This window comes from Ascaphus truei, chromosome 5, assembly GCF_040206685.1.
Source record: "Ascaphus truei isolate aAscTru1 chromosome 5, aAscTru1.hap1, whole genome shotgun sequence".
Taxonomy (NCBI): Eukaryota; Metazoa; Chordata; class Amphibia; order Anura; family Ascaphidae; genus Ascaphus; species Ascaphus truei.
Window position 1 is genome coordinate 55,901,360 of NC_134487.1, and position 26,829 is coordinate 55,928,188.

Here is a 26,829-nt window from a genome sequence, read left to right on the forward strand (position 1 = left end):
CACAAAAAAAAAAAATGAGTCAAATTAATACCTGTATGCACAGACACAGCATAACCTGGCCATCTCAGTATGAAGTGCAGTCGGATAATGCCCTGACTAAAATGGTATTAAAAAAAAAATAAGTATTCTAAAACCTCTTTATTTCTTCATTTAACTACTGAAAAAGATTTAATATAGAAATTATAGCACTTAATGTACAGGATGGATTTTACAAATGTATCTATTACATTTGTAAAACAGTGGAATGAGGAAAAAAAGGGAAAAAAAATCTGTAGTAGGACAAGGAGACGTGCAAAATTAGCAGAGCAGAATACATTAATACCCTCCAAAAAACAACTGCCAATTCACCAATTTAAATCAGGTATTCAGTAAGAAAGAATGCATACCTTATTCTTGCATTTATTAATAAAATGGTCACTGCCGTCATGTCCAAACGGTCAAGGAATGCAACGACTGATTGCTGAACACAGACTGATAGCAGGTGACAGCCCAACGACGTTCGCTGTCCTGGGAACGATGCTTTACTGAAGAAAAGAAAAATCTGTCTGAGTCCACTACATTCCCAGGTGTTTCAGAGATGTGAACATTATAGCAATCCAAGGATATTCTACAGATTTTTTCCTTACCTGTATTTAGAAACTAAGCAAGTTCCAATATAAAGCAAACTATTGTGCATGCCCAAAATTCTACCCCACAACAATAATACTAAGTGACCAACTAAAAGCACCAGTTCCCATTGTCTTTTTTTTGTGGTACTCAAACCTCCCGGTGCCAGAGATATTTGAACTGTTTTAGGTCAGTATTTGACAAACTACAAATGTAGACTTGGAGTCACCAATAGACGGTCGCAACGTTCTCTCAATAACATTGCAACTTTTTATTGACTGCTGGAGCAAACCTGACCTTGTGATCATTTTGTGGCCAACAGGCAAGTAAGTATTCTTTCCCAGTGGACAAAACCAATTGTAGCTCAGGAACCAGTGGGCCCTCAGAGAACCGTTGACCAGCGTCGAGGGATCCACCGCTTCAGATCGTATAAAAACGTACCACACCCCCTTGTTAAAATCATGTGCATCAGTGTTTTTAAAGTAGATAAACGGAATTCAAGATTTTCAGATGCAGCATGACATTTGCACCACCTCCCCATTTGTTTTTTCGCACGATGGTCGCATCACATGAGCAGTTCAGTCAGTGAGGGCGAACCAGCCTGGGTGACGCGTCCGCCACGCCTCCCGCTTCAGTGCATGTTTCACGCGTGACGTCACACCGCAACTATAATCGTGGCCTTAGTCTGGCGGCCAATAGAAAGCCATGTCATGTTATCAGGAGAATATGCCCCTGCTTTATTCGATAACCTGCGGTCCTATTTGTAGTTTATTTCCCCAACAACAAACAACTAATATTTTGGGAACTGTGGGAATTCGGTCTCAGGAGGATCCTCAAGTTCATATGAAGGTAAATTATTATTATTTATTTTTAAATACTTACAAATTTGTGCTAATTTAGAACATGAACAGTCGACAATTTACAATGCCCTTTACCAACTACATTTTGCCACGCTCTCCAAATTGAAAATATCTTTTTTTGTTTTGTTTTTTTAAATGTGGATGGAAATGTTTGTAGTACAGTAGATTCATGGCATACATTTTTGTGAGCCAGTACTGTATGCATTTCCAAGGGATTTGTGCCTAGCCAGCATGATACTATAAAGCAAACAACCTCTTCACATAATTGTCTTTATTGATTTACTGTAGTGAGCACTAAATACAGGTTCTATGCAATTGTAATGATATCACTCGTCCTATTTGTCACTTGGTCTAGTTTTAGGCATGACGCCTTTAGTCCAGCTCATTGGTAAAAAAAAAAAAGTGTTTCATAAATTGCATCTACATACATTGCTCAATATTTTCCCTTTAAATAAAATATTTGCAGAGACTTTGAAAAACTCAACTGTTCCAAGAGGCCTAACCCAGCCCTCTTCCCTACTAATTCTTGTGCATCCTTCACCTTTCCATCTTAGATTGTAAGCTACTTGGAGGTACCTCCTGACCCATGCTGTTAATTAGCGTTGCTGTCTTTCATACCAATGTACTGTGCAACATGTCGCTGCATTATAAATAAAAGGATGATAATGTATCCCTCATTACAGACACATTGGAATTGCTGCAGCACTCATTAAAAAAGGTATGAGGCCCAGAAAGAACTGCTAAGTATGGCATATAGTATGTGATTAAACATTTACTCTTATAAGAGATTATGTAATTCCGAATTTATTAAACAGCATGCATGATTGATGCTTTTAAGCAAATGAAACTAAAATAATGACCATATCTGTAGGTGGAAGAAAGGTGAGCTTATAAATGACACTTGACCAATTGGCAGATCCATCCTTTAGGAGAGCAAATATGCCATGCCACATAAAGCCTAACACTACAGAAAGACACTGCCAAGTCAAAAAGATCTTACCAATGTGTCGTCTTCGAAGCAACAACTGTATGCAGTAGAGTAGATTCACTTATTCCTATAAGAATAACTATAAAATATATGGTATATTTTCAAAAAAACAATATCTGGACCCCTTAACTAGCAACGTGCTAATTTGGGAATCACATACATCCCTACGTATTTCATTAAGAGGTTCTTTTCATTAAACTACACATAGCTTACAAAGCAAACATTTTTTTGCATTAAAATTAGAATGAGTTAGTCAAGCATAATGCAGGCGACATACAAAGAGGAGGAAGAAGAAATTATTTGCTTCCACTCAAGCTTCAAGAAAATTGAAAATATGGTCATCACAAAATGATAACTAAAATATAGGGAACTACATATTGGTGAACACATCAAGGATGAAACAATCAGGAGCGTTTTAAAAAACAACTATTAAATGCTGTAGAGGCCAACAGCATTAAAAAAAATGTTTCAAAATGTGCAGACAGTTACAGCTATTCCAATTTATATCAATACACCATGCAACAATTAAGAAACTGTTTATAACAGTAGGGAAGGGTAGGTGTTTAATTTATAAACAGCATCAAAATAAAATCATATTTGGTATGTTGTTCCAGAGGGACAATTAAAGAATTTTCACTAGAAGCGTACGGGTAAAATCTTTTACAAAAAGGCACAAGTTATATGTCCATTAGGCCTCTCCAGAACATACTAGTCTCCAACATATATGTATTTTAAAGTACAAATTCGAATTCCCTACCACTCCCTTAAGGTTGTCATTTTTTAGCTTTACTTCCAAATGACCCTGTCTTAAACAGCCATACTTAAAAAAGGATCCCGTTATTTGACTTTAATGTTCCCCCAGGTTACAATACTTGTGCAAATCAGAATGAAGCCCCAGAATACTATGTAGAACAACAACTCAATAGAACAGTGATATTTCCCCTGTAATAATTTCGTAGATGATGTCTCTCTGAGCAACCCACCAGTGAAACTTTGATAAATGATACATAACCCAGAGAGAGAAGCAGATCCCCCCAGCTGCACCACTAGTACCAACAAGATTTTTGTTTTGTTTTTAAACTCCTTACATTTATTTTTCTTCCACCAAGAGGAAGTGTTTTGTATTTTTGCAGCCAAAAGATTTCAATACATACCCTTCCCCACTCCACGCTCCCGCCGCACCTTGCAGCCGTCAGGTCGGGGGTTAGCACGGGTTAGTTACTCCCGGTCCGGGTGGCGCGGGTCAGTTGCTCCCGGTCGGGGGTTAGCGCGGGTCAGTTGCCCTAGGTCGGTGGTTAGCGCGGGTCAGTTGCACAGGTCGGGGGGGTTGGCGCGGGTCAGTTGCCCTAGGTCGGTGGGTTAGCGAGGGTCAGTTGCCCTAGGTCGGTGGTTAGCGCGGGTCAGTTGCCCTAGGTCGGTGGTTAGCGCGGGTCAGTTGCACAGGTAGGGGGGGTTAGCGCGGGTCAGTTGCACAGGTCGGGGGGTTAGCGCGGGTCAGTTGCACAGGTCGGGGGGTTAGCGCGGGTCAGTTGCCCTAGGTCAGGGGTTAGCGCGAGTCAGGCTCCACCCCCCTGCCTGGCAGGAGCAGCCCTTGCGGTGCCCGCGGAGAGGGCAGTTATTTCTCCCGCGGCTGCTCAGTGACACGCAGCGGCAGCGCCCGGCCATTTACACCAAACAGTAATGATGTTCCGTGTCAGGCAAATGGCTTCAGGGGGGAGGTTTCTTGGCGCTGATGAAATATGCAGTAGGTGAAAGCGCCTTATTATAGCTGTGATGGGCAGCGGCTGCTCCCGTGACTCCGCTGCCCCACGGAGGGTGTCGGTATATTTATTTACCTTGCTGCCGTTTCCGGGATTGCTGCGGTTTCCCAAGGCTGTGACAAACCTCATCTACCAGCACAGAGGGGCGGGCGCGTTAAACACGGCGGGCCAGGGGGAAAAGGTCTGAAGGCTGAGGATAGTCCGTGCTGTTGCTGCCCGGTCCCGCCTCCTCCAGGCGCTGTCACACACACAGGGACAGTCACCGCTGTCAGGAGCGGCAGGGGGTCCGGGGCGCGCCGGACGCCATCTTGTTTTTACCCACGAACTCCGACCCCGTCTTCTCAGCGCGCGAGGCCCCTTCCAGCTCTCGGCCGCGCGCGCAATGTGTGCACACGCCCCTCAGATAACAGCGGCAACTGCGTTATTATCCGCGCCCGCCCTCAATGAAGACTTTAAAATACAACCGCAGTAACCGCATCCGGCCCGCGCGCGGAGAGGCGGCGCGCTCACGAGTTAAACCCCCTTTCGTTGTCAAGAGGTGCGTAACGGGTTGCTGGGTCCACGCTTGCCAGCCGAAGGGTGGGTGACAGCGGTGGTGACGCACCTCCTACCTAAAACCGGTTATACGCTTTGAGCCTTAAACTCCTCAAAACGGTTCTTTGTGTATTAGTGTTTCATTAAGCTCGTATTATTAGAAAACCGTTAAGCTGCCAAATGGGCGACTAGGGAAAACATAACTTCCACACCACCGCGCGCTCTCGTCAGCCCTCCCCTCCGTGTGATAGTTCACGCGCAGAGGCGTGCGCCCAAGCTACCGAGAGCCTGTCGCGCGCAGCACCGCGGTCCTGGAGCGCGAGCTGTCACGTCCGCAGGGAGGCTCGTGCACGTGAGCAGTGCGCGGGACTGTCCCTATGAACACGTGTGCATGTCACATGGATACTGTCTCTGGGAACTCAGTCATTCCCTCCTAACGGGAGGCAGTCTCACTGTTACACCCAGTGCTGTCATAGTCATAGACTCCAATAGTCACTATACAGCACGGTTTCATTCAAATGTTATGTTGTTTTTTTTTTTTAATGTTTCAGAATATCCACATCTAATGTATAAAAGGGCCATGATTAGATTGTACGCTATTCGGAGCAGGGACTCCTTTTCCTAAATGTTACTATTATGTCTGAAGCACTTATTCCCATTATGTGTTATTTATTATTTATGGTTGTCAGGTATATTATTGCTGTGAAGCGCTATGTACATTAATGGCGCAATATAAATAAAGACATTCATACATGAAATGATGAGTTCTGCAGTTGAAACCTCATACTGCCGAGAGTCTAATGAAACAATTTATTTTATGTATTTGGCGCTCGTTCAGCATTAACATACGGACAAGATTTAAAAAAAAAAAAAACCATGGAGCTGATTGTATAATGTAGAGGGGGAAGACATACCGTTTAAGAAATAAAAATAGGAGGAAAACAACCAATTCAGAACTGCATACAATGTTCCAGGATTAAACATTTATTTGTTGCTGAAAAAACTAAACCTTTTTTTCAAAGAAAAAAATAATGGCATTACTTTGAATTTTTTTTTGTTTGCTACATCTGGTTTTGTTTTTGTATTTAGAGACCATTTCAGTGGCACAAAATGGGGTGATGTACCAACGTGAAAGCAAAGATTTGCTTTTTGGCACATTTGCACAATTTTCAAATGTAAACGAGTGCACTAAGTGTAACGCTGTGTACAGTAGGTGATTTTACCCGATGGAGAAAGAAAAGGAGTGAATAGGTCTTGTGGGGCAACAGAACCCAGGAGTGCAGCCGAAACCCAAATACAATCACGTGAAATAAAAATTCAGGTCCCCCTAAGCTTAATCTGAATATATTTTTTCATGTGGGGTCATTTTACCCTGATCTCAGACCTACCATTTTTGATTAGTAAATGTTGAAGTGATGCAGAATTTGATACATCCCATTATATGTACAGCAAGTAACACCTACCTATAGACACTCCCCAAACCACAAGTTAATGCACATGGGCATATTACATTAGAGGTGAAAAATGAAAGTATTTGCGTCAGTTTTGGTTCAAAATTCTTACACCTAAACAAAATATAGGAGTGTTGTGTAGGGGGGTGTCCTTGTTTGACCAAATGTGACTGGTGAAGAGGGTGTTGTCTAGGATATCGTATCACATTTTAAATGATTTGTCCTAGCACAATAAAAGAAGAAAAATCTATGGTTGCGCACCCCTCCCAATGATTAATGAGTAGAAAAGTAACCTTTATTAAGTAACTAGCTGAGAGCCCCGGCGTTGCCCGGGATGTTTGTTGTGTGGGGGTGGCATTTGGGTGGGGAGTGGTCCACGCCGCCCATGGCGGTGTGCGGTGGTACTGCTGCTGTGGCTGTACTGATGGTGATTGTATCGGTGTGCTGATTTGGGAGGGTTTGTTGCCTATGTGGGGGTGCGGATGTGGGTGTGCCGATGGGGGAGGTGTGAAGGTGCCAATGTGTGGGTGCTGATGGTGCTGATGGTGTTGATGGGGGCTGGGAATGGTGGGGAGCCGAAAATGCCAGTGTGCTGGGGGGGGCATGGGATACCGGTGTGCTGATGTGGTGGTGCTGGGGATAGTGTGTGTGTGTGTGTGTGTGTATACGTGTGTGTGTGTATACATGTGTATACATGTTTGTGTGTATACGTTGTGTGTGTGTGTATGTGTACGTGTGTGTGTGTGTGTATACGTGTGTGTGTGTGTGTGTGTGTTTGTATACATGTAGACACACACATACACACACACACATGTATACACACACACATGTATACATGTACACACACACACACACACACACACACACACACACATGTACACACACACACACATGTATACACACACACATGTATACACACACACACACGTATACATACACAGACACACACACACATGTATACACACACACACACACACACACACACACATGTATACACACACACATGTATACACACACACACACACACGTATACACACACACACATATACACACACACGTATACACACACACATGTATACACACACACATGTATACACACACATACATGTATACACACACATACATGTATACACACACACACACACACGTATACACACACACACACACACGTATACACACACACACACACACACACACATGTATACACACACACACATGTGTGTGTATATACATGTGTGTGTATATACATGTGTGTGTATACATTATGTGTGTGTGTGTGTATGTATACGTGTGTGTGTGTGTGTGTATACGTGTGTGCGCATGTGCGTGTCTACGTGCGCGCGTGCGTGTCTACGTGCGTGTGCGTGTCTACGTGCGTGTGTACGTGCGTATGCGTGTCTACGTGCGTCTGCGTGTATACGTGTGTCAACGTGTGCCTGTGTGTATACGTGTGTGTACACATGTGTGTACGTGTGTGTATATACATGTGTGTGTATATACATTATGTGTGTATGTATATGTGTGTGTGTGTGTGTGTATGTATACGTGTGTGTGCGTGTCTACGCGTGCGTATCTACGTGCGCGTGCGTGTCTACGCGCGCCTGCGTGTCTACGTGCATGTGTCTACGTGCGTGTGCGTGTGTACGTGCGTCTGCATGTCTACGTGCGTCTGCATGTCTACGTGCGTCTGCGTGTCTACGTGCGTCTGCGTGTCTACGTGCGTCTGCGTGTATACGTGTGTCTGCGTGTATACGTGTGTCAACGTGTGCCTGTGTGTCTACGTGTGTGTGTACGTGTGTGTGCATGTCTACGTGTGTGTGCGTGTGTATGCGTGTCTACGTGTGCCTGCGTGTCTACGTGTGCCTGCGTGTCTACGTGTGCCTGCGTGTATCTACGTGTGTGTGTGTATAAGTGTGTGTGTGTGTCGACATGTGTGTGTATACGTGTGTATACGTGTGCCTACGTGTGTGTGTACGTGTGTGTACGTGTGTAGGGCAGGGAGGGTGGGGGCGAAGGGCAGGGAGGGTGGGGGCGAAGGGCAGGGAGGGTGGGGGCAAAGGGCAGGGAGGGTGGGGGCGAAGGGCAGGGAGCGAAGGGTGGGGGCGAAGGCAGGGAGGGCGGGAGCGAAGGTTGGGGGCGAAGGGCCGGGGGGGGGTGAATGGCAGGGCCGGGGGGGGTGGTGAATGGCAGGGCCGGGGGGGTGGTGAATGGCAGGGCCGGGGGGGGGGTGAATGGCAGGGCCGGGGGGGGGGGTGAAGGGCAGGGTCGGGGGGTGAAGGGCAGGGTCGGGGGGTGAAGGGCAGGGCCGGGGGGGGGTGAAGGGCAGGGCCGGGGGGGGGGGGGTGAAGGGCAGGGCCGGGGGGTGAAGGGCAGGGTCGGGGGGGGGTGAAGGGCAGGGCCGGGTGAAGGGCCAGGGCGGGGGGGGGGGGTGAAGGGCCAGGGCGGGGGGGGGGGGGGTGAAGGGCCAGGGCGGGGGGGGGGGGTGAAGGGGCGGGGGGGGGGGTGAAGGGCCAGGGCGGGGGGGGGGGTGAAGGGCCAGGGGGGGGTGAAGCGCCAGGCCGGGTGAAGGGCCAGGCCGGGGGGGGTGACGCGCCGGGCCGGGTGAAGGGCCAGGCCGGGGGGGTGAAGCGCCGGGCCGGGTGAAGCGCCGGGCCGGGTGGGGTGAAGGGACGGGTGGGGTGAAGCGCCGGGCCGGGTGGGGTGAAGCGCCGGGCCGGGGGGGGTGAAAGATCCCTTCCCGTGCGGTTACTTACCTCGCACCGGGCCGCGCTGCTCCTCGGGTTCCTCGGCGGTCTCCGTTCCCCCCGGCGATGCGGAGCTGAGATGCTCAGGTCAGGAGGTGGTGTGGGCCGCGGCCCGTACAGCTCCCGACTGAGAGAGCGGGAGCAGCGCGCGCGGGGATGGTGAGCTGGGGGCGCGGCCTCTAGGCCTGAAGGTGAGAGCGGCGACAGCGTGCTCTGGGGGGGGGGGGTGTAGGGAGCACCGGGGGAGAGGGAGCACCGGGAGAGCGGGTGAGCACCGGGAGAGGGGGGGTTCCGTTAATCCGGGCCAGCGGCCGGGAAGGGCGGGGGGGGGGGGGGTCAAGGCCGGGCAGCCGTTAAGGAGGGGAGAGAGAGAGAGGTGTGTGTTGTGCTGCTGTATGTGTAGCAGCAGTTTTTGTGTGTGTAGAGCTGATGTCTGTGTGTATAGAGCTACTGTGTGTGTATAGAGCTCCAGTGTGTGTGTGTGTGTGTCAGTGTCAGCAGCAGTGTTTATGGTTGTAGCATGTGTGTGTAGCAGCAGAGTTTGTGTGTGTGTGTGTGTGTGTCAGCCGTTAAGGAGGGTAGAGAGAGAGAGAGAGTGTGTGTGAGTGTGTGTGTGTGTTTGGCCCGCCCGTCACTCCGCCTCAGGCCTATGAGAGGTGTGCCTCCACCTCAGGCCAATGAGAGGTGTGCGGGGGCGGCCCAAGGGACCAATGAGATTTCCCCTAGGGACACCGGACAGGCAGGCAGGCTGGCAGGCAGGCAGGCATACAGTGCTTTCACTAATATAGTATAAGACATACAATAAAATAAAGAGACTGATTGGACAGTTTGCTAGTGCTCTATGCCAGGGGTGCGCAAACTGGGTGGTGTGAGATTTTCTGGGGGGTGCGGCGGTTTCAGCGACCACGCGCTCTTCCCCCAAAGCATTTATATTAAATGCCAGGTTAGCGCGCGCAAGACCTCTGTCACTCACCTGATCTTCGGCGGCTTCTGGTGACGCGTCACTGTGGCAACTTGGCGTCACATGTCGTCATGATGTCAGAAGACGCCGGAGTATCTCAGAACATCCAGGGGGAGCATATAGTGGGTTGAGAAAACAAGCGAAGCCGAGAACAGTTTCTGGTGCTGGGTGAAACGCGTAGAGGAAACCAGCAGACCTATTTTGGTCTTGGAGGCGACCCGTAGCTGAACCTAACCTGCAGCCGTGACGTCAGAGGATCAGACGGGCGCACAGAGGGAGGCTCCGATCGTGGATACAGTGCCGTGGCATTCAGCCTGATGACCCAGGGAGGCGGTGAGCTGCTCGGGACAACTCCTACTCACAATTTGTGACCAATGCTTTTATTATATTAGCACATTGTAAGTGCGCATTTTTTACCCATTCATTTTTTATAAAGTTTATATTATTGATCGCACTATGTAGTTTTCTCTCTCTTTACACATGCGGTTTATGCTGACGGAGTATCGATAGGGGGTCCGGTGCCTTCATACCATTAAGGGTGGCAACCCTATTTGCCAACTGCTTATATATACACTTTAGTCCTGTGAGTAGTACAGCTATATGAGCCAAGACACTGCCACATTTATTCACTGATTGCATTACGTCTGCACTTATATTTGTGTATCTTGTTTTGTTTTCTCAACCCACTATATGCTCCCCCTGGATGTTCTGAGATACTTCTAAACTTTGGAACCCGTGAAACAGGTCCCACCAGTGAGGTTTGAGCTGGGGTTTTTTTTGGTCATCACATCTATTTAATTTTATCATTTACACCATTATTATTTATTCACTTCATATTTAGCTGTTCGCGCCTTTTTGTTCACCTGTTTACACAAGAAGACGCCGGAGAACAGGTAAGGCTGTGGTCCCAGTCACTCGGCATGCGCTGTGCTATCAAGCCCCGCTCCCCCCAGTCCGACCGGTCTCAGTCCCTACCTTGTCGCGCACCTTTCCCCAGCAGTGCGCGACAGGTTTTCAGGGAGGCAGGGGAATTTGAAATTGACATCTGCGACGGAGGCGTGGCCACGCCCCCGCCGGCGGTTCATCCAATAAGGGCGAACCAGCCGCGGGACGTCATGGCCACGCCCCTGCAAACCCACAGCCACGCCCCCCTCCCGTCGCAAACCTTCCCTCTCCCCCCAGACCGCAGATCGCGGTGTAGCGCTGTGCACGTGCCGCCCCCCTCCCTCCCCCCCCGGGCGCGCGTGCCACTGTGAAGACTGGGGACTCAGCCACAGGGGGCGCAGACTGAAAAGTATTAGTGATAGCCAGACAGACATAGACAAATTGCAAAACTTTTGCAATAAGTATAAATAAAACAACAACAACAACAACTAAACACCTAAGTGAATCTTATATACTATATTAGTGAAAGCACTGTATGCCTGCCTGCCTGGATGTCCGGTGTCCCTAGGGGAAATCTCATTGGTCTCTTGGCCCGCCCCCGCACACCTCTCATTGGCCTGAGGCGGAGTGACGAGCCAAAGGACACACAGGGACACACACACACGGACGGGGACACACACACACAATCCCCTCCTGGGTGCCCCTCACTCTTCCCCGTCAGCTAGACCGCACCTCAACTTCCACACACCCCCCCACCCTCCCTGTGCCCGAACTTACCCGGAGTCCATTGTACACACACACACACATTCCCACCCCCCCCCAAGCTCACACACACCTCACCCCCCCCCCCCCCAAGCTCACACACCCCCCACCCCCCCAAGCTCACACCCCGGCGCCGCTACAGTCAGCGGGGGAGTGGAGCGAGCGCCTGGGACACGCGGGGGAGCGGCCACAACACGCGGCCTCCCGCCTCACATCCACGTGGGAGCGGCCGGATGAGTGAGGCAGCGGCCGGATGAGTGAGGCAGCGGCCAGATCAGTGAGGCAGCGGCCGGATCAGTGAGGCAGCGGCAGGACGGGTGAGCTCCCCCCCCACTCCACATGCTACGTGCTGCTCTTGCCCCTCCGCTCCCGGCTCCCCCCTAGGCCGCGGGACGTGAGATGGGAGGGGGGATGCCCCTCCGGTCCCGGCTCCCCCCTAGGCTGCGGGACGTGAGATGGGAAGGGGGATGCCTCTCCGGTCCCGGCTCCCCCCTAGGCCGCGGGATGGGAGGGGGGATGCCCCTCCGGTCCCGGCTCCCCCCTAGGCCGCAGGACGTGAGATGGGAGGGGGGATGCCCCTCCGGTCCCGGCTCCCCCCTGTCGCCGCGGGACGTGAGATGGGAGGGGGGATGCCCCTCCGGTCCCGGCTCCCCCCTAGGCCGCGGGACGTGAGATGGGAGGGGGGATGCCCCTCCGGTCCCGGCTCCCCCCTGTCGCCGCGGGACGTGAGATGGGAGGGGGGATGCCCCTCCGCTCCCGGCTCCCCCCTGTCACCGCGTGACAGGCCGCGGGACGTGAGATGGGAGGGGGGATGCCCCTCCGGTCCCCGCTTCACCTTCTCCCCACCGTTGTCCCCGCTGCCTGCGCAGGAGGAGGGGGGGGGAGCGGGTGTTGGTGCTGGTGTGTGTGAGACTGTGTGTGAGTGTCTGTGACTGTGTGTAAGTGTGTGTAAGTGTCTGTGACTGTGAAACGGTGTGTAAGTGTCTGTAACTGTGTGTGACAGTGTGTGTAAGTGTTTCACAGTGTGAGAGTGTGAGTGTGTGTAAGTCTGTGTAAGTGTCTGACTGTGTGAAACTGTGAAAGTGTGTGTGACTGTGTGTGAGTGTGTGTAACTGTCTGTGATTGTCTGTAACTGTGTGTGTGTGTGTGTGTGTGTGTGTGTGTGTGTGTGTGTGTGTGTGTGTGTGTGTGTGTGCAGTGTGAGCAATGAGCAGTGTGTCAGTATGTGCATTGTGAGCAATGACCACTGTGTGTGTAGTGTGTGTCAGTGTGAGCAGTGTGTGTGCAGTGTGAGCAATGAGCAGTGTGTGTGCAGTGTGAGCAATGAGCAGTGTGTCAGTGTGTGCAGTGTGACCAATGAGCAGTGTGTGTGCAGTATGCAGTGTGTGTCAGTCTGAGCAGTGTGTGTGCAGTGTGCAGTGTGACCATTGAGCAGTGTGTGTGCAGTATGCAGTGTGTGTCAGTGTGTGCAGTGTGAGCAGTGTGTGTGCAGTGTGCGTCAGTGCGACCAATGAGCAGTGTGTGTGCAGTGTGAACAATGAGCAGTGTGTGTCAGTGTGAGCACGGTTCACATCCCGGGCAACGCCGGGTCTCTCAGCTAGTAGATAATAAAAACCAGTACTACCTCCAAGATACTGTGTATCCACTAAATACTCCACATATCCACCTGGTCCCTATTAATTACATATTTCGGTACCTTGGACACAGATCAGTCGTTGCTCCTCTATATAGATATTCTTGTTGTTATATTAACATATTTATACACACGTGAGGAGTCGGCTGGTACAGTTAAAACTAGCTGAGAGACCCGGCGTTGCCCGTGAGTTACATTTCCCGCTAGGAGGGGGGAGGGACACAGTGGACAGGAGGGGGGGAAGTGGACAGGAGGGGTGGGGGGGGCAGTGGACAGGAGGGGTGGGGGGGACAGTGGACAGGAGGGGGGGGGAAGTGGACAGGAGGGGTGGGGGGGGCAGTGGACAGGAGGGGTGGGGGGGACAGTGGACAGGAGGGGTGGGGGGGACAGTGGACAGGAGGGGGGGGGACAGTGGACAGGAGGGGGGGGACAGTGGATAGGAGGGGGGGGGACAGTGGACAGGAGGGGGGACAGTGGACAGGAGGGGGGGCAGTGGACAGGAGGGGGGGACAGTGGACAGGAGGGGGGGACAGTGGACAGGAGGGGGGGACAGTGGACAGGAGGGGGGGGGACAGTGGACAGGAGGGGGGGGACAGTGGACAGGAGGGGGGGCACAGTGGACAGGAGGGGGGGGACAGTGGACAGGAGGGGGGACAATGGACAGGAGGGGGGGACAGTGGACAGGAGGGGGGGACAGTGGACAGGAGGGGGGGGGGGGAGTGGACAGGAGTGGGGGAGGGACACAGTGGACAGGAGGGGGGGAAGTGGACAGGAAGGGTGGGGGGGGGCAGTGGACAGGAGGGGTGGGGGGGACAGTGGACAGGAGGGGGGGGGAAGTGGACAGGAGGGGTGGGGGGGGCAGTGGACAGGAGGGGTGGGGGGGACAGTGGACAGGAGGGGTGGGGGGGACAGTGGACAGGAGGGGTGGGGGGGACAGTGGACAGGAGGGGTGGGGGGGACAGTGGACAGGAGGGGTGGGGGGGACAGTGGACAGGAGGGGGGGGACAGTGGACAGGAGGGGGGGGACAGTGGACAGGAGGGGGGACAGTGGACAGGAGGGGGGGGCAGTGGACAGGAGGGGGGGACAGTGGACAGGAGGGGGGGACAGTGGACAGGAGGGGGGGACAGTGGACAGGAGGGGGGGGACCGTGGACAGGAGGGGGGGGACAGTGGACAGGAGGGGGGGGACAGTGGACAGGAGGGGGGGCACAGTGGACAGGAGGGGGGGGACAGTGGACAGGAGGGGGGGACAATGGACAGGAGGGGGGGACAATGGACAGGAGGGGGGGACAGTGGACAGGAGGGGGGGACAGTGGACAGGAGGGGGGGACAGTGGACAGGAGGGGGGGGGGAAGTGGACAGGAGTGGGGGGGGGAAGTGGACAGGAGTGGGGGGGGGGAAAGTGGACTGGAGTGGGGGGGGGAAAGTGGACAGGAGTGGGGGGGGGGAAAGTGGACAGGAGTGGGGGGGGGGAAAGTGGACAGGAGTGGGGGGGGGAAAGTGGACAGGAGTGGGGGGGGGGAAAGTGGACAGGAGTGGGGGGGGGGAAGTGGACAGGAGTGGGGGGGGGGAAGTGGACAGGAGTGGGGGGGGGAAGTGGACAGGAGTGGGGGGGGGAAAGTGGACAGGAGTGGGGGGGGACAGTGGACAGGAGTCGGGGGGGGCAGTGGACAGGAGTGGGGGGGGCAGTGGACAGGAGTGGGGGGGGAGAGTGGACAGGAGGGGGGGGTTACTTAAAATTTCCGTGTCCCTCCTCTCCATTCCCCCTGTATGTTTCTCGGCTCCCCCCTCTTTCTCCGCTCCTCCCCCCCCCCCCCCATGCGCAGCTCCGGTCCCACCCTACAGTGTCTGACACACACACAGTGTCCCACACACACACAGTGTCACACACACAGTTAGACACACACACAGTGACACACACACACACAGTGTCCCCCCCACACACACTCACAGATATGTCACCTCTCCTTCCGGGCGCCGCCATCTTAGGCACTCGGCGCCGCGAGGGAGGAAGGGGATCCTTCCGGGCGCCGCCATCTTAGGCACTCTGCGCCGCGAGGCAGCTGCAGGCTGCCTGCCCACTGACTGTCCCCCCGCCGGGGAGGGAGGTGAGCGAGCGCCGGGGAGGGAGGTGAGTGAGAGCCGGGGAGGGAGGTGACTGAGCGCTGGGGAGGGAGGTGAGTGTGATGGGGGGGGAGAGAGAGAGAGTGTGTGTGAGTGTGTGTGTGGCCGGCCGAGGGGGAAGAGAGTGGCAGTTGGGTGACGTCAGACCCACCAATCTGATTGGCCAGAGGCTGAGGACCAATCAGATTCACCGCAGCTAGTACCAACCTTTCGATTTTATATATTAAGATAAGGTGGACAAGGAGAGATATACTTCATATACCACCTTGAGAAAGGTCCCACTGGGGGACCGAAACGTCAGTTTTTGTGTCCATCAAATATAGAAAATTTATGATTTACTTACCTGCGTGCTGTCCCTTGATGTCGTGTTGCAACCGGTATCGTATGGTATATATATATATATATATATATATATATATACATATATACAACTGTATGCTCATCTGCATGTCTTAGGCAGGTCTGCAGCCCCGCCTTTCACCATTATCACCCAGCACACAGCACTTCCACTGCAGCAAGGGATTCTGGGAAATGACATGCAAATGAGCACACAGTGCCACTTTTTGCTTCAAAAACCATTTTTAACATGGTTCGCTATAGGCTTAAGCTTGCTGCATGGTCACAGCCTTGAGCACAGCCAAGGTTAAGGTGCATAGCCAGAAAACTCACCTACAGACAGCTGTTTCGACCTTAATGGGTCTCATCAGTGTGGTGTTGATATATATCCAATAAAGAATATCACTTGTGAGCACATTCACATGTCTAAGGCTGAGTGCTGGCGCTGAGCGCGCTCATACTTGGAGAGCGCTCCAAGCATGAGCGCCGGGTGTCCTAGCATTTGCGCGAGGGGGGGGGCCATTGAGCGCGCTTGAAAGTATAATTTTTTTTGTTTACCCAAGCGCGGGTGAAGAAGTGCGCGCATGCGCATGAAACGCGTTGGGAAGTTATTCTCTTGTTTTAGAGCTGTCTATGGTTAAGGAGGACATTATATAGCAGTTGATCAGGTCATGGGGGAGGAAAGAGAGGAGCATCGTTCTAGGAAGTCCCGCGGTGTGTGACGTCACATCCACCCGGAAGTTCCGTTTTCCAGCGACGTACCATCTACCCTGAGCACGAGGGAACTCTTGGAAAGGAGCTCCAGTCACCACTACAAAGGACTATCAGTGCGATTTACATCTGTATTACCTGCTTCCTTCTATTGTTCTGTAAGTAGGGTTTCACTTTTACCCCTCTGGACCTTGGTGCATTTCCCTTTACCCTCCGGAAACCCAGCATTATGTGTTGTTATTAAATAGCTTTGTGTTAAGTTTTTAGCCTTGCTAGTGTTGTTTTGTTTGTGTGTTATGTTTGTTTTGTGTTGTTAGTACTCAATGCTCTTTGTCAACATTAATTGGCATACTGCACCATAATTTGTTTTGTTGTCTTTTCTCCATATATTGCACTGCTGCATGGTGAGAGCTGTTCGTTCACCCCTTCATTCACTTAAGGACATTTTTGGGATTCTCCACTGAATGGTTTGGACTTTTATTTGATTGGTATTTATTCAATGGACTTCTTAGGCGCCGGTATTTCTTTTTTTCTATATATACACACACACACACACACATATATATCTACTATATATTTCTGAAAGTGTCCTATGTGTCCGGGTCTGTATGTGTCTCCCTGTGTCCCTCCCTGTGTCCCTAGCGGCAATCTCATTGGACCTTGGGCCTTGGGCCAGGCCAATGCCCACCCCCGCCTCTTCCTTTCACCCGCCCTTACTCCGGCCGCCTCTGCCTTTCACCCACCGCCTCACAGCCGCTGCACGCACTCAACAGACACCCGCCACACTCGACACATACCTGCCGCCACACACACCTGCTGCCTCCCGCCCCTACGCACCGACATCACTGACCCACCGCCTCACACCCTAGCAGGACCCCCACTCACAGACAGCACTCACAACCCACGCGCCACCCGCCGCTTCACACTCTAGCAGGACCCCCACTCACAGACAGCACTCACAACCCACGCGCCACCCGCCGCCTCACACCCTAGCAGGACCCCCACTCACAGACAGCACTCACAACCCACGCACCACCCGCCGCCTCACACCCTAGCAGGACCCACACTCACAGACAGCACTCACAAACCACGCGCCACCCGCCGCCTCACACCCTAGCAGGACACACGCCTCACATTTTTACATCACTTATAGCACCAAAATATACATTGTACTGTGGTGTGGTTACAATAAACCATTTTTATACAACATCGTATTACATTTTCTTCCATCTTTCTTTTCAATATTATTATCCAACCTTTACAACAAACAGTCACCTATTGTTCCACGATTTATAAATAATACTACCTATTACGCATTTACATCCCGGGCAACGCCGGGTCTCTCAGCTAGTATATATATATATATACATACATGTACATACATGGGTCCGGAAATAATTGGGCACTGATACAAGTTTTGTTATTTTGGCTGTGTACCAAAATAAATTAAAGTTACAGTTAAATAATGAATATGGGCTTAAAGTGCAGTCTATCAGCTTTACTTTGAGGGTTTTCACATCCAAATTGGAGAAAGGGTTTAGGAATTACATCTCTTTAATATGTAGCCCCTTCTTTTTCAAGGGACCAAAAGTAATTGGACAATTGACTCAAAAGCTGTTTTCATGGACAGGTGTGGGCTATTCCTTCGCTATTTCATCATCAATTAAGCAGGTAAAAGGTCTGGAGTTGATTCCAGGTGTGGCATTCGCATTTGGAAGCTGTTGCTATGAACCCACAACATGCGGTCAAAGGCGCTCTCAATGCAAGTGAAACAGGGCATACCTAGGCAGCAAAAAAAAAAAAAAAAAATCCATCAGAGATAGCAGGAACATTAGGAGTGGCCAAATCAACAGTTTGGTACATTCTGAGGAAAAAAAGAACGCACTGGTGAGCTCTGCAACACAAAAAGGCCTGGACGTCCACAGAAGACAACAGTGGTGGATGATCGTAGGATCCTTTCCATGGTAAAGAAAAACCCCTTCACCACATCCAGCCAAGTGAAGAACACTCTCCAGGAGGTAGGCATATCATTATCCAAGTCTACCATAAAGAGAATATGAACAACTCCCCAGCAGGGGACAAACCGGTGCACAGCGAACCATAAAGAGAAGACTTCACGAGAGCAAATACAGAGGGTTCACCATAAGGTGCAAACCATTCATAAGCCTCAAGAATAGAAAGGCCAGATTAGACTTTGCCAAATAATATCTAAAAAAGCCAGACCAATTCTGGAACAGCATTCTTGGGACAAATGAAACAAAGATCAACCTGTACCAGAATGATGTGAAGAAAAAAGTATGGAGATGGCTTGGAACGGCTCATCATCCGTAGCATACCACATGTGTAAAACACGGTGGAGGCAATGTGATGGCATGGGCATGCATTGCTTCCAATGACACTAGCCCACCATTAGGGGGTACCTTTATAGAGGTATATCACTTATTAATATTTTTAGCACTTCTCATACACCGTATTTTTTTCTTCCAATGACACTGGGTCACTAGTGTTTATTGATGATGTGACAGAAGACAGAAGCAGCCGGATGAATTCTGAAGTGTATAGGTATATATTTTCTGCTCAGATTCAGCCAAATTCAGCGAAGTTGATTGGACGGCGTTTCACTTTACAGATGGACAATGACCCAAACATACTGCGAAAGCAACCTAGGAGTTTTTTAAGGTAAAGAAGTGAAATATTCTGCAATGGCCGAGTCAATTACCTGATCTCAACCCGATCGAGCATGCATTTCACTTGCTGAAGACAAAACTTAAGGCAGAAAGACACACGAACAAACAACAAGTGAAGACAGCTGCAGTAAAGGCCTGGCAAAGCATCACAAAGGAGGAAACCCAGCGTTTGGTGATGTCCATGTATTCCAGACTTCAAGCAGTCAGTGCCTGCAAAGGATTCTCGACAAAGTATTAAAAATGAACATTTTATTTATGATTGTGATAATTTGTCCAATTACATTTGAGCTCCTAAAATAAGGGACTGCGTATGAAAATGGTTGCAATTCCTAAACGTTTCATACAATATTTTTGTTCAACCCCTTGAATTAAAGCTGAAAGTCTGCACTTCTATTGCATCTCGGTTGTTTCATTTCAAATCCATTGTGGTGGCGTACAGAACCAAAATGATGAAAATTGTGTCAGTGTCCAATTATTTCCGGACCTAACTGTATGTAGAGGGTGACAGAGAGAGAGGGTGACAGAGAGAGATAGAGAGGTTGACAGAGAGTGTGTGGGTGACTGACTGACACTTGGGTGGGTGACTGACGGTCTCGTGGGTGGGTGTCTGTATACATCCACGCTCACTCTCACGGGGGGCCTCTGCACGGAAGGGGGGGGCCATCGCCGGTATGGGCCCCAAACTCATACCGAATAGTTTCACAAAGCGATTAGTATGAAAGCAAAGGCATTTTATCTGACCACGTGGAACTGACGGAGCAGGAGAAGGTCAAGCAGCTGCACTGCTCCTTCATACCCTGCTGCTTTTTCCTGCCCCCGCTGCCCCTTCCTACCTTGCTGCATGATCTCCACAATCTGTACCACTTTGTTCATGTTCTTGTGTGCGGCATGTCCCTGTTCAGCCTGCCCATCACCTGCACACCAGACAGAGGTACAACACATGGCGTCACGGACACAGTATGCCCCCGTCATGGTGCGCCCTGAGTCACGGTATGCCCCCTGAGTATGGGGGGCAGTGATGGGAGGCATGTCCTTGTTATAATCCAAAAGGAGGGACCGGCTTCATGCGGGCACATATAGAGCCTGGTGGTGCACCCAAACAAAATCCTGGCAGCGCGCCAGATCGCGTTAGTCCAATCAGGAAGGGGGATTTTTATTTTTGGGCGAGCTGGGAAATTGAAACTGAACCGCGTGCGCTACTTGGCAGGTCGCAAGCGGGCAAAATCCGTTGGCCCGTGGCGAGCGGAGCGTGCGACCGGATTTGTCGACCACTGTTTCTATATGTGTATGTATGTATGTATATAAACACATACTGTCTCTCTGTCACCGGACCAGTTCTGGTAACTATATTTTTATTATATATATATATATATATATATATATATATACATATATATATACATACATACATACATACACACACACACACACACACACACACAGAGCGCACGTCCCATAGTGTAAAAAAGTACATTTAATATTAAAAAGAGGACAAGGGGATTAAGGACACTCACAAAAGTAAAAGAAAATCAAGCAGTTTGTGATATAATCACCACCAACAAGGCGACATCGTCCTGGATCACACCAACGGATCGATATCCACTCCGGTTCACTTCCAGCAGCTCTAGATGGATAAGAACGCAGTGTCTCTGCTTGTAGTGCGATTCCAAGTGTATCAGCCTCAGATCAGCTCCATGTGCTTTCCGGCCGTAAAGTGCGCACTTGCGTGATGACATAATGTCGCTGTGACGTACCCTGACGCGTTTCATCACTACGGTGACTTTTTCAAAGGGAATAGTAACATGGTGGAGGACTCGATCTTTATAAGCACACCCACAGAGAGGGGAGTGGTCAAAGCAGCAACGAGAGGCCAATCGCCAGTGCTCTTAGCTTTGATGTATAGGCACTGTATTATTTTGTATAATGAAATATACTAAACAAGACAAACAAAAATGGTTTAAAAACAAAGACTCTGTGATGTCTAAAGAAATAATGTAGCCACAACCCTTAAACTCATATGTATATGTATATATATATATAGTAATGGTAGATGGTAATTGATCCAGATTAACCCTTTTAGAGATAAACATAAGCAAAGGTTGCAGTACAAATATTAATCCTTGTCTATGAAAATTACATAGTATACAAAAATAAATATCCTTAATTAAACAAACGTTAATGGATGTTGACCAGAATCAATTGTTGAGAGCATAAAATAAAAAAATAAAAAATCAGCAAAAAATAGCAGAAAATGGCAAAGGATACATATTTATGTAAAAGTACAGTAATGGACCCATACCCTGAACACTCCTCATGATGGGGAGAACTAAACAGTTAAAAAATGCTTTAGCTCCCAGTCCAGATTGATTCCTGAGGGGTGAAGAGTGTTCAAGGTATAGATCCAGAACATTTCTTGTTTATTTAGTTTATTAACCCTGTCCCCACCTCTCGGGTGGCAGGGTATATGTTCTATAGCAGAGTATGAAAAATGTACTATACCCCCCTTAGGGCATGAACTGAAGTGTCTAGACACTGGATGTATTTCATCATGTCTTTTAATAAGTCGCACATGTTCCGCTATTCTGATCTTTAAGGGTCTGGTGGTTTGACCCACATATTTTTTATCGCAGCCACAACTCAGCATGTATATCACAAAACTGGTATTGCAGTTTAAAAAACTGCTAATATTATATTTCCTCTTATCAAAATTATACATAATAGATTTGGTAGGGTGAGCATAACAACACATGGAACAATGGCCACAAGCAAAAAAGCCTTTAGGTATACCTCGAATCTGAGGGTAACTAGAGCGGGAGTCAAAGAGGCTGGATGACAGATGTGACGCTAGGGTCTTTGCTTTACGATAAGTAAATCTTGGTCCACATTGAATAATTTTAGAAATATCTTTATCCAATGACAGAGTCTGCCAATGTTTATTGACTATGTCACAAATGGACTGTGATTGTCTACTGTACGTTGTCACAAATAAAGGACACATACCATTATCATAGGGAAGAGAATTCAATTTTGTTGTTTTATGCCAAGGTTTCTTCTTCTTAAGGAGCTCAGTCCTATCGAGAGAATCTGCATAATCAAAAGCTATTTGGATGGTTTCATTAGTATAACCCCTAGCTTTGAATCTGGCTGACATTTCTATTGACTGATGAAGAAAAGTGTCATTGTCAGAACATAATCTTTTAAGTCTAATAAATTGGGCCTTAGGTATATTTTTGACAAGTGAACGTGGATGGCAACTTTGGGCACAGAGTAGGGAATTCCTAGAGTTAGGCTTTCTAAAGATATCGGTCTGAATGGTCATGTCATTGTCTATATACAGGAGTAGGTCTAAATAATTAATGTGATGAATATTATGTTCGAAAGTGAATTTAATATTGAAATTATTATGATTAAGTATTAATAAAAGAAACAAGTGAAGATTTCTCACCCTCCCATATCATTATGAGATCGTCAATGTATCTCTTAAAGAATATGTTAGTGCGAAATAAATTATTAATGTGATAAATAAATTGTGCTTCCCACAAACCCATTAAAAAATTAGCGTATGATGGTGCAAAACTTGTGCCCATTGCAGTGCCTAATAATTGTAAATAAAATCGTGAGTCAAACAAAAAATAATTGTGTGTTAATAAAAAAGTGATTGATTCTAAAAGAAAAGCACCGTGAGTGACAGACAAATCTGATAAATCCAAAAAGTGACGTATAGCTGAAAGTCCATGCTTGTGCTGTATAATGGAGTACAGGGAGACCACATCTAATGTGACCCACCTGTACTCCTTTTTCCAAACTACATCCTGTAGAGCGACAATGAGTTCCGTCGTATCCCTAATGTATGAGGGTAGGCGGAACCAAAGGTTGCAAGAAACTGTCCACATACCACGATAAACCATCTCCCAAAGATCCAATGCTTGCAACTATAGGGCGACCCGGTGGGTCAACCAGCGATTTATGGATCTTCAGGAGATGGTGGAATACCGGTATCACAAGAAGTGGACAGTTCAAAAAGTCACATTCTTTATTTCTAAAATTATTTAATGTGGACCAAGAATTACTTATCGTAAAGCAAAGACCCTCGCGTCACATCTGTCACCCAGCCTCTTTGACTCCCGCTCTAGTTACCCTCAGATTCGAGGTATACCTAAAGGCTTTTTTGCTTGTGGCCATTGTTCCATGTGTCGTTATTCTCACCCTACCAAATCTATTATGTATAATTTTGATAAGAGGAAATATAATATTAGCAGTTTTTTAAACTGCAATACCAGTTTTGTGATATACATGCTGAGTTGTGGCTGCGATAAAAAATATGTGGGTCGAACCACCAGACCCTTAAAGATCAGAATAGCGGAACATGTGCGACTTATTAAAAGACATGATGAAATACATCCAGTGTCTAGACACTTCAGTTCATGCCCTAAGGGGGGCATCGTACATTTTTCATACTCTGCTATAGAACATATACCCTGCCATCCGAGAAGTGGGGACAGGGTTAATAAACTAAATAAACAAGAAATGTTCTGGATCTATACCTTGAACACTCTTCACCCCTCAGGAATCAATCTGGACTGGGAGCTTAAGCATTTTTTAACTGTTTAGTTCTCCCCATCATGAGGAGTGTTCAGGGTATGGGTCCATTACTGTACTTTTACATAAATATGTATTCTTTGCCATTTTTTGCTGATTTTTTGTTTTGTTATTTTATGCTCTCAACAATTGATTCTGGTCAGCATCCATTAACATTTGTTTGTTTAATTAAGGATATTTATTTTTGTATACTATGTAATTTTCATAGACAAGGATAATATTTGTACTGCAACCTTTGCTTATGTTTATCTCTAAAAGGGTTAATGTGGATCAATTACCATCTACCATTACTATATATATGAAGAGATCAGTGTATCTCGAAAGCTCGCACAAATAAAAGCATTTCGTTAGCCACAGAACGGTATCATCTATTTATTTTTTGAATATATATATATATATATATATATATATATATATATAGTTATACGTTACCGTTCCAAGGATTGGTAAACAAGAGAAAGCACTCAGTGTTGAAAATCAAAGTGTATTAGTGAAAGCAAAAATACATCCAGAAAAGAATTTTTATTTTTGCTTTCACTAATACACTTTGATTTTCAACACTGAGTGCTGTCTCTTGTTTACCAATCCTTGGAACGGTAACGTATAACTACATTCTCTATATGGGACGTGCACCTGTGGCTTACCAGCACCTATTGGAGTGCCAACTGCCTTATCTGACTATATATATATATATATATACAGTATATATATATATATATATATATATATATATATATATATATATATATATATATATATATATATATATAAGTTTAAGGGTTGTGGCTACATTATTTCTTTAGACATCACAGAGTCTTTGTTTTTAAACCTTTTTTGTTTGTCTTGTTTAGTATATTTCATTATACAAAATGTTTTGTTAATTTTGTTACATTGTGTTTTATTGTATGCTCAAGTATTCCCTTTGATAGCGTGCTGCTAGAATCCAAGCTGTGATTTGTTTATGTTTCTGCAGTTACCTTACAGGTGTGTGTTTAGCTCACGTGATTATCTTATCCAACAGATGCACAGCACTGCCTATTTAGGGAGTAGTTGATGAGAAGGGTTTTACTCTTTGATAAAGTCCTTACCATAGGACGAAACGCGTCAGAGTGTTCACAGTCCCTGTGGATGTCTTTTCTTTTGATTTAATAAAGTTTTTTATTTTATGCGCTTGGTTGGAGTTCTTTCAGAGGAGCAGTGACCGCCGAGTTCTCCCACGACTTTTGTACTTTCTACAGGCAGGAGAGCGCCACCGACATCAGCATAAAGGAGCGCCACGCAGTTTCCTTTCAGCAGCACCCGGCAGTTTCTTCACTTGTCATGATGTGACATTTGCCAGCTGATCGATCCTCCGATACACCGGATGCAGGTGAGGCTAGCAGTCGCTGGATCTTTGATTTACCCTGGGGCTCTGTTTCGATAGGGCTCCTCTGTACCTCTACCAGTCATGCTATTCAGCCCCCCATCCAGGTTTTAATCGGTTTATTATGGAGGTGGATTTATGGACATGTTAGCATTTGACCGGTTGCTGCGGTGATTAACTCTGTTTTCTATGGACCTACATAATCTGCTGAGTTTGTAGCATCAGTTATTCAGGGTTCATTCCCTGTTTTTTCTTGTGATTATATCACAAACTGCTTGATTTTCTTTTACTTTTGTGAGTGTCCTTAATCCCCTTGTCCTCTTTTTAATATTAAATGTACTTTTTTACTATGGGACGTGCGCTCTCTGTTCTTCTGTTTCTATAGATTTCTGCTGGACTTGGTTATTCCTTCTGAGAGCAGCCTTGGATCCCTGGAAATCATCTTGTTCCTAATTTGAATTTTACTGGACTTGCACTAAGGGTTGGACTTTCTGCACGTTTTGTCTTCTTTTTTGTTTATTATGTATGTTATCACTATTGTTGGCACGGAATATTTTTTAGATTAATATTTTTTCTATATCAATTTATATTATTAGTTTAATCATATTTCACATGTATATATTACTCTGTCTCACAAGTGGCGCTACTGTATTTTCTCTCTCTCGATATATATATATATATATATATATATATACACACAAAAACAATGCTAGAGTCCTCTATTTTAAAGTCTTATCTGCTGTGGTAGCTTTACAATATATATTGAGGTGTTACTAGGTAGGTTTTAGATGGATAAGGGAATTAGAGATTGTCTGGCTCACTAAAATAGTAGCCAATGTATATTAAATAGTGCCACGATAAACTCGTATAGGAGGATTTTGAGCTGGTATCAAGCTAGTAAGTATATTCTGTATAACTGTGTACCTCAAATCCTGACCCCCAGACTGCTGATCGCGGACTACATATTTCTCTCTGACTCGAGACAGACTACCGTGACGTGTGACATCACGTGTCTTACAAATGACCTGACGTACATTTCGCTAACAACCTATCAGCTTCTTCCGGGGTAGCATCAGTCCCCTCTGGCGTATCTTTTAGCAGAATAGTTACCATGGTGAGCTAGTTTGTTTTAAAGGCGGGGTTTATTAGTCATTGATTCTAATGTACAGTAAATTAGTTTGGCGGTGACAGATCTGGTCTTCTGGGATTATGGATAGCCAGTCGTCCTCTTCAGATATTAAATAAAGATATACGGTATACATGGAGATCAAGGTTAAAAATCAAAACACCATTGTCAAAGGCTCAACGGTGAAAATTGAATTTGGAAAAAAATGGAAACTGGAGCTCTTGAGTCTGAGGGATTGCCTGGGTATATCCCAAGCATATATGTAAGGAGGAGGGAGGGGGGTTCTTCCATAGAGTCTCATTTGGTCACATAAACAGTGTCCTAGACCCATGGAGCAATTGATGACATATTCCTCAGATGAATAGTGGGTATACAAAGCCCTTGTTTACACCATGGGGGAACAGCGTACCCAGTGTGTAAATCCAGCAGACTGCGTTGTAACAAAGATGTATCAGAGTTGCCTTTGTTGATATCCAGGGGGATATTATCAATCCCCTGGAATTTGAGGGCTTTGATGTTACCCACCTGTATTGCTCTCACATGGCGTGAGATGGGTGGATCCAGGCAATTCCGGATAGAGGACACATGCTTTAAGGTGCGCCTTCTTAATTGTCGTATTGTCTTCCCTACATACTTAATTCCACATTGCATGTGGCCAAGTATATAACTCCCTCTGACTTACAGTTGATAAAATGTCTC

At 47.8% G+C, this 26,829-nt stretch overlaps 1 protein-coding gene and 1 long non-coding RNA gene across 5 annotated transcripts in view; one reads left to right on the forward strand and one right to left on the reverse strand.

Annotated features, from left to right (window-relative positions):
* Window positions 1-5,075, reverse strand: part of LOC142495001 (transcriptional regulator QRICH1-like) — a 35,222-nt gene extending 30,147 nt beyond the window's left edge. For 2 of the 4 annotated variants that reach the window (XM_075599834.1, XM_075599835.1), the window contains exons 1-2: window positions 4,290-5,075; window positions 387-524 (exon numbers count right to left, since the gene is read on the reverse strand). The gene's annotated coding sequence lies outside the window, so the exon portion shown is untranslated. Of the gene's footprint in view, window positions 1-386; window positions 525-3,608; window positions 4,233-4,289 lie in introns of those variants that run through there. The other 2 variants (XM_075599836.1, XM_075599837.1) reach the window with 2 other exon arrangements.
* LOC142495002 (uncharacterized) overlaps window positions 4,006-26,829 on the forward strand; it is a 37,751-nt gene continuing 14,927 nt past the window's right edge. The window contains exon 1 of the long non-coding RNA XR_012801643.1: window positions 4,006-4,752. This is a non-coding gene — a long non-coding RNA (uncharacterized LOC142495002). The remainder of the gene's footprint in view (window positions 4,753-26,829) is intronic.